This window comes from Ranitomeya variabilis, chromosome 2 (genome assembly GCF_051348905.1).
Source record: "Ranitomeya variabilis isolate aRanVar5 chromosome 2, aRanVar5.hap1, whole genome shotgun sequence".
NCBI lineage: Eukaryota > Metazoa > Chordata > Amphibia > Anura > Dendrobatidae > Ranitomeya > Ranitomeya variabilis.
In genome coordinates, this window is record NC_135233.1 from 439,103,087 (window position 1) to 439,112,262 (window position 9,176).

General features: G+C 42.2%; 1 protein-coding gene across 1 annotated transcript in view; it reads left to right on the forward strand.

Annotated features, from left to right (window-relative positions):
* LOC143803830 (uncharacterized) overlaps nucleotides 1-7,839 on the forward strand; it is a 154,456-nt gene extending 146,617 nt beyond the window's left edge. Inside the window, exons 23-26 of the mRNA XM_077281596.1 lie at nucleotides 3,482-3,526; nucleotides 3,682-3,709; nucleotides 4,354-4,406; nucleotides 6,482-7,839. The gene's annotated coding sequence lies outside the window, so the exon portion shown is untranslated. The remainder of the gene's footprint in view (nucleotides 1-3,481; nucleotides 3,527-3,681; nucleotides 3,710-4,353; nucleotides 4,407-6,481) is intronic.
* Nucleotides 7,840-9,176: the final 1,337 nt, after the last annotated feature.

Here is a 9,176-nt window from a genome sequence, read left to right on the forward strand (position 1 = left end):
ATAAGTAAACTTTTGTATATTTCTGTATACGTGTTATCCTCTTTAAGGAAAGGTGCACACGATCAGTATTTGGTCAGTATTTTACATCAGTATTTGTAAGCCGAAAACCAGGAGTGGGTGATAAATGCAGAAGTGGTGCATATGTTTCTATTATACTTTTCCTCTATTTGTTCCTCTCCTGATTTTTTTCTTACAAATACTGATGTAAAATATAGATCAAATACTGAACATGTGAATGTGGCCTAATATTGAGCAGATTATTTTGAGGCTCCCACCGATCACTCAAAAGACCTCTTAGGAGAGGGCAACTCATAAGCGCACGGATCTATACTGCATCCGCTCGACGCTGTGTGCATGCTCTCCTGTTCTCGGAGCTGCGCACTCCTAAGGCATCTTTTCAGCCTTCGGAGGGGGCACATGAATAATCTGGTTAGATTTAAAGGGCCTAAAAAAAAAAGTTTACTTATTAATGTTTTGCTTTTCGACTTTTGTAAGTCTTACCTTTCAGCGTTAGTCTTAAACAAGTGAACAATTAGTTATGTCAATATATGATTCAGTAAGTAATGTAAGGATGAACCGCCATACAAATCTAGTGCTTGTTATTTTCTCCACAATTCTCATTCAATTTTTCTGAATCATTTTTTTTGCAGATTCGAATCCCCAGGTAAGACACATGAACCTTTCTGCTTACAGGTAAATGTAAGGGAAACTGTCATGTCCAGAAATGCTGTAAATCTGTAGGTAGGTAGGGTTAGAATCCCTCCTGGCTGGCTTACTAAAGCAACAGCTACAGGGAGAAAATGAACTTGTATCCTCCCTGTGGCTGCTTGCTTCCAGTCATCTTGGAAGTGCAGGGAGTAGTTACAGCCATTGCTCAATACACAGTGATCACTCCTCTGCAAATTGTTGGACAGCCTTCTGTATGTCCACGCTGCAAAGCAGGTTGTCAATCAAAGTGTCGGGGAAGTCGTTACAGCCTGTTTAGCAAGTAATGACAGTAACCGCTTCCTGCACAGCCCCAATGGCTGGAAACAGTCACCCGCAGGGAGACTCTAAGTTTATTTTTTTTCTTCCAATAAGACAGTCAGGCAGGATTTTAGATTATGCATTAACCCTATATCTGCAGGTAAATACCATTTCTGGACATAGGACATGACAGGTTCCCCTTTAAAATGTATTCCAAGTTTGTCTTATACTTAACACATACTTTAGTACAGATATTGGGATCTCTCACCTTTTCCACTCGATTTCGGTTGTGATTTTAATTTGAGCTAAAAGCATAAAAATGTTTCATTATTGAGTTCAGCAAAATTCTGTTTTGGTATATGAATGCTGCCTATAGTGGAAGCGTGTCCTTTGATGACCGAGGAGGTAGGAGGAAGTTCTCAGAGCTCCCGTCTGATCACTGATGTGGCTGATTGACCGGATCCTAGGAGTTGATTTGCATCAACTCTAATAGGCTATCAATACCAAAATCCCAGAAATCTGATTAGTAGTTAGGAAATTATTCAAAAAGTTATAGTTGTACAACCTAAAAAATTACATTATAGGAGCTCAGATAAGCTGTAGGGTTTTGTCAACTGGTTCCAGAAAGTGTCAGAATAATGAACGCAGCTGTGGACTTTAACATCCAGTATCAGCAGAAGATATGTAGACATCAACGTTCACCAGTAAATGTTATGTGTGTCTGAGTTTGCGAAGCTGTTACTTGTGGTTTTTAATGGAAATGTCACTACCTGCTAATAATGTTTTATGTCTTTGTTTTATTATCTTTCTCTAGGAGTGTGAAGGTAAGAGGTCACTGCTGAATCCGTGGAAGAAAGATCCATTGACTTTTGTCAGGTTCCTCTGACAATATAATGACTATTATTGCTATTTGACCCCAATAGCCATCCAACAAGATTGTGCTGAGTGATAATTGGAATTGCTCATTATTGGCTTCTTTATGGCCAATGTTAGGGTCACCATGTGAAGTGGATCCTCTAAGTCCAAGGTCCGGGTGGGCATACAGGCCCCAAACATCATCGGTACAGCAAACGGGTGAGGCACGCAGGACATAGATAGCTGGGATACTGTAATTCGCAGGCGGGAGACGTACAGGAGACTATGGACAGGAAGATGGGATGCTGGAAACTGCAGGCAGGCATGAAACGTCCAAGAGGCTGCAAGCAGGCAGCTGGAAACCACTGGCAGACAGAAGATGTCCAGGAGACTGTAGACAGGCAGCAGAGCAGGTCACGATGCTTAGACCAACTCAGAGTTATTAGGAGCACTGAAGTCTTAATTCCAAGACAAAGATGTTTTTCTTGGTGAGCCTTGTACAGGCCCGGGCAGGTGCTCACATGGGATCACAAAGCCGTCTGCAAAGTCCGATGTGGAGCAAAACAGAGTATAGTGGACTGGATTTAGGAAACAAAGAACGGATCCTGAACAGGTGCTTAACAGCCAAATTATTGTCCTGGGCATTGGATCATGCAAAAATGCAGTCAGGCTACATCTACAGACATGTGCCATCTGTATTACGTCCGTGTCCCATTAGGTACACTGTCTAAACTTTTATTTATTGGTTGACAGAGAGAAAAAGGCATGAAACTTGGATGGAAAACTGAAGTACAAAGTCTGCCTTCCGTGTTCCATCTGTTTTACACAGATCCCCATAGGTTTTAATTGCCAAGTCTGATCCACAAAATGAATGAGACTAGGACATAGTGAGACTGAGTTCTGAGTCAGACATGGACCCATTTTTAAAATCAATCAAAGAAACTCTATGGGACTGTGTACTGTTCAACAAAAAACCAGACATGTTACATGGGTGTGTGAATGTAGTCTTATCTGTGCCTAGCTTCCTATCAGTGTGTCTGGACGCAGTGAATGACAGTTCTGCTGTCCAATCTATGACAGGGGCGTGCTCAGCTGTCAGTATGGTGATGGACAACTCAGCCGTCCAATCGGATGCTGGGTCGTGCTGAGCTGTCAGTGTCTTGAGTGACAGGTTAGGGCCAGGGTGTTGTGGCTTCATCCATGTGTCTCCTGTTTGGAGTAATTACCTGGCTATTTAGCCACCTCTTTGCCTTAGATTACTGCTAATCGTAGCTTTGCTCAAGAGGTGTGTGTTCTCTGTGATCCTGGTCTTGTATTGTAATCTTTGTTGCTCGCCCTTGGATTTGCCTTTCTTCTTGTGTTTGCCTAGCCCTTTTGCCATGATCCGCTACCTTCTTGGAATTCTGACCCCGGACAGAGCCCTGACTGCGTCCTTGTCTTACCCTTCTGTCTATGACATACCCTCCTGGCTTTTGACCTCGGACCTGTTGACTGGTCATTACTCAAGGACAAGCCGTGAGGCTGGGTAGTGTCACACTTCTGTGCAGCAGCCTGATCCAATGCAAAACCTGTGTATAATATTAGTATTGGCTTGTGTCATGTTCTACTTGTTTTGTATTTCACAAGAAGTTACTGTTATTGCGATCTCTTTCATTTATAGAAGGAATACCTCTACCTTCTTTAAACCTCTATGTAAAACGATCAGGTATGTTGGTCAATGTTAATTTTACTTACTGTAATCCCAGTTTGCATTACATTTTTGCTCTGTTGGAGCTGAATAATTACTAACACTGCATTTCTAATTTCTAATCTGTTTTTTCTCAACGATTTTTAATAAACCTAACTTTTTGCTTTTCGCAGATCTCTGCGCTGGTTGCAGGAAGCATTGGTGAGTGATTCCAACAACCTAAAATTCATGATAGTCACAGAAAATTAGATAAGTTGTGGCTAACATTTTAGATGGTTGTAGATAAAAATAAAATGTTCTGATCCTCTTTATGATCAGATCACAGCTTCGTCATTACTGAGTTTTCCATTTTGCCCAAGGTAATATACAGCCATAGGTTGCATGGAACACCCTTAGGCCAGTGATTTTTCTTATGTTATCAATACCATGTACAAGAAAATCTGACGTCGGGGTGAGCCCTAAATCACACAATCTGTGGGACTTGTCTTCAACTTACTGTAATGCAACAATTTTAGAGCTCTGATGTGGCAACAAAAATAATGCCAAGACAAGTTACAGCTGGAATTACCAAAGCAAAAAAAAAAAACGCAGCCTAAGTCTCGGATTTTACAGATCTCCAATAAACATCATGGGCCCAGCTTCGTGGCAGTCATAAGGATTTTTTTTAATTTAATATTATTTTTTCCAAATTGTAATCTATTGGGCTTTACCTTGTGCCACGAAATATTTTTAAATGTAAATATGTTTTATTTTTTATTTATTTCTGTGTTTTCCATTTTTCCATTTGGATATTATAAAGTTGTGCTAAAATAATAGTTTAATGCAGGTTCCTCTTTCGGTTACAGTCATTTTAGAAATAAGAACGGTGTCTAGGAGTGCAGCTACTGCAGCAGTTTGGGTACGCATGCATTGGTTTTATTTCTATTTTATAATGTTTAGCTGATTACTTATTATCTTTTGGTTTCGAGAGAAATTCTGACTCTCTGCAAACATCGCTGAGCGTGCTGAGACCATCATCTACCAGAAACATTTATCAGCTTATTGTCCACATCTGTACAACAATCTGCATAGGCCGAGGTGTACAAAGAGATCATAGGGCCCATAGCAAAAAGTTCATAATGCCCCCATCCCTCCCCCACCAAAAAAAGGAAAATAAAAGTTTGGTGGCTTTGGGGTACATTGGCACAGTGACAGAAGGGAAAATATCTCCCAACTTTTAAACATAGATAAAGGGACATGTTTTGAAGGTGTGCACAAAAATAGTGCCCCTTCTGAAGCCCCTTAGTGTTCTCACACACTATAATACCCCATTCATAGTATGACGTCCCCCAAAATAGACCCCCGCACAGTATGATACCTCAGTCAATCCTCCCTTATAATTTGCTCCTTCCATGCACAGTATTATGACCCCACAGCAACCCCCACCAGTATGTTGACCCCACTGTTTCCTCCCCAGTATGATGGTCCCACAGCCCCCCATTAGTATTAGAACCCGTCACCTCCTACAGTATGAGGGTCCCCCAGTTCCCCACACATGATGAACCCTACAGCCCAACCCATACCATATATGATGACCCCCACAGCCCCATATACCTTGTATGATGGCCCTCACCATCCCAATTCAGTATGATGATGAACAATATCTTCCTTTCAGTTGACAAAATAGAAAATAAAATACTCACCTGACCCGTTCTCCTGCTTCTCTGGTCTGCGCTGTGTGGAGACCGGGGGTCATCACAGTAAGCACAGTGTAGTAACATCATCATGCCCTTTGTCCTGATACATCAGCTGATGGGTCCTTGTTCCATAATTGTATTCAACGGTTTCTGCATCTTGGGGAATGACCAGCGTAAGGGGGAGCGCATCCGGCACCAGATTCCCCCAAGCTCACTGCCACTATGGGTGGGTATACCCCTAGCAAAAGGATTAACACAGAAGGAGCTCAGCACCACACTTCTTATTCCTTACCTCCTTATCGGAACACATCATCAGTCCTACCCTTCATTCCTCCTGGACTATCTCTATGTTCACTGGCTCCTTCAGCCCCAGTGATTCCTGTCCAGTCCCACAGTGCAAATGGGATCCATTACCTTTCCTACACACAGCTCCATGTCCATCTTCCCCTGCGCACCAGAGGACTTGGTGTGCCCATTAGCCCCAATGCCGGGCCTTGAGCTCCTGACGTTATGGAATGTCTGCCCGGGATTCTGGTACGGTCTCCCACTGCCTTGACCGATAGGTACATGCTGGCCCTAGCAGCCCACTGTACTTGAACTTGACATCGTTACTGTGCTTCACTATCTGAGTCACTGCCAGGAAGTCCCTGATTTTTATTAGCACCACCCCTCCCACTGTGGGCTAGCCCCAAACATTAACTGTATCTTACTTTACACCTTTAGCTAACTACACTTACTATCCTATAGCAGTATATACTGAGCATGTTGTCCTTATCTTATTTCCTATCCTTATACTGTACACCATCACATGTCTTATACTTGTATATACCTATATACTTCGCATTAGTATATTAACAGTACTTATAGTAAATATATTATAGAAAACACTAGAGCTGTTCAGAAGATATTGTATCAATATAATGGAAGTGATATGAAGAAATGTCAATAGATGGATTATATAATGCCAGGATTTATAAAGGAAACACCGTATCATACAATAACACCCAAAATAATAGAAAATAGTGAACGTTATGTACCATAAGTATAACATAAGCATAGCTGGACCTGGATCTACCGATCTTATGTATCTTTTAGGTTGTTTATTCTCTTTTTATAACCACACATACTGTATACATTGCGAGTATTGTGCCTGTATCTTATTATTGTTACACTTTGTTACATTCTATTCACTCCTTTTTAGGATGCAGCCAATTCTCCATCTCTTTTTCCAAGGCTCATGTCTTTTTATGTCTGCGTCGACATATACATTAATTTCCCTATTTAATGTCTTTTACAGAATCTTTGATGGCGTCACTCCAAACTGCTTCAGCTCCACCTGCAGCCACTCATAAAATCAGCATTGCGGGATCCAAACAGCCAGTCATCAATAGTCACAGCTGAATGATTTCCTATGTAACACACCACTACCTTCACCTACATGCAGCAGAGCTCATTTTGCTACTTAACCAATGCCGTGGCCTACAGCAGTGGCAGGTGTAGGGCGTTATCACAGTGCCCACACCATGCAGTTAAAGGAATGTTACAGTTTAAAGCGGTTGTCCTCCTTTCACCTATCGTTAGCCTGTAGACTCACTGATGTGTAAAATAACAATCTGAGTTTTACTTACTCTCCCCTGGTTCAGTGCTGCCTCTCTGCCGCTACTCCAGTCTTTATTGATCAGCTGCAGCAGTGACATCCTGCCATCAGCACTGCAGTCAATCACTAGCTTGTGCCTTCTACATCATCTGAACCACTGATTTCAGTGATTGGCTGAAGTGCCGTCACTGCTGCAACCAATCAATAAAGTCCAGAGCAGTGGTGGAGACGGAGAGGCAGCGCTGGACCTGAGGAGGAATAGAAATCAGATTGTTATTTGATACATCACTGAGCCAATAGGATTAAAATTAATTGAAAGGTGACATTCCCTTTAAATGAACCAGTGGATCTGACTGCCAGGGTCTCACTGCCAAAACATGGGTCTCATTCCTTCTCCATCCTCAGCCACAAAATCACAGCTGCGCTCTGCTATCTTGGTCAGTGTCACTGATATTCAATGGAACGGCAAGGCGCCTAAGCAGCCAGCACTACAGTCATCTCCTGCCGGTGGTCTTGCTTATTACACCAGTTGGATGGGTGATAATTTGTTTAAACCGAAATACCCCTTTAATTGGCAACTTCAGCTCTGCTTTTTTTGTAGTTGACTGTAGAGTTCTCCTTTATTTGACACTCATTTCGTAGACCAGGTACCGTCTTCTATATGACACCTGTTAGCAGGACTACAAGTCCCAGCATAATTAATTGTAGCTAATTAAAGCTAAAATGGGAGAACCCGTTTGCTTCCTCAGATGATCTATGTTCAGGCTGTTACAATGATATCAGAGCTACCGGCTGCTCCATATAACACATTCATCCCACCGCCTGAGCTGTGAAGAGGACCCAAGCCCGACCCTGCACAATTCTATATCATATAACATCATAAGAATCGCATCATTCATAACCCCCATCATCCACCGACACAAAGCTTTGCACATAAGATTGATCCACAAAGTGCACGTTGTAACCAATGCTGTATAAGACGTCTCAATAATAAATAATTGCAGAACTTGACGTCTGTGATCTGTTATCTGCCGAGTCAATGATCAGAGCTAAAGGGGAAAAAAGGATTTGGAATAAATTAATTTACAGCTCCAACTTCTGTGGATTATTATGAATGAGACATGATTAGGTGCACCCCCCGAGCCCCACCTATCCCCAGAATAAGACCCCTGACTTATTTAGACTCCTCATTTCACTTTTATGGGTGTTCTGAACACACCCAAGCAGCATATGTTCTGAATGGGGAGTGAGAAGGAGAGATCAGACATGTCATAATTCAACATGCCCAACCGTACGTATTAGATGGTTGCAAGTCCCGGCTAAATTGGCACATTCATATGATCTAGATTGACTCTGCCGTTGCATAGCCGCAGCCTGACAAAGGCCCAACCAAAGATGCAGGCTAGGAAGGACTTATTGGTGTACGGTACGGGGCGTCACTTGTGCACAGTTCAGAATGGAGATGTCACTGCTGCACTATAATTATTCCCATCAAGGCTAAACGAAGCTGCAATTTCACCTTCAAAGTAATGGATCTGAAATGCTGTGCTGGGGGTAAATGATGGAGAGAGTGTCTCTTTCAGGGTACCGGACTTCTCACAGCCAGGAGGAATATTAATACGGTTTAACCTCTTAGATTCTGCAGCCAATCAGATCAGCGACATTGGGGGATGTGTCGCGTACTATGCCCATCGGTCCCCATATGATTGCTGGGAGCCTGGGGGTGTAATGAGGACCCCTCCTGACTGCCATGTATTTATACCTATGAGGCCCAGCTGGTAATCTCACTATACACTGCAATATTACAGTAATGCCATTTATTTATACAAATGGGGAAAAAAAAGAAGAAAATATTTATAAAAGTTTATATCAATACTTTTTTCTTTGCTATCAATAAAAACTAAAAAAATATGATAATATTTATCCCATACGGTAAAGCATGAAAAAAAAACCTACGAAATGACAAAATTGATGGTCACTATTTTGCTTCTGAAAAAGAGCTAAAAAATTGTCTATGGTTCCCAAAGTGGTGGAAATAATAAGTACAGCTGGTACAACAAAGAAAAATCCCTGATACACCAAGACTGGCCGAAAAATACGAGTTAGGCCGGCGTCACACTGGCGAGTTTTACGGACGTACGAGCGCAGAAACTACGTCCGTAAAACTCGCATAACATACGGCACAATTATTCTCAATGGGGCTGCTCCTATTAGCCGTATATTACGGTTCAGTATTATACGGCTTTCTACGGCCGTACAAAATCGCAGCATGCTGCGTTTGTCAGCGTACTGCGCAAAAAAATCGCCAATGAAAGTCTATGGGGGCGAGAAAAATACGGATTCCACACGGACCAGCAGTGTGACTTGCGAGAAATACGCAGCGCTGTTAGTGAAA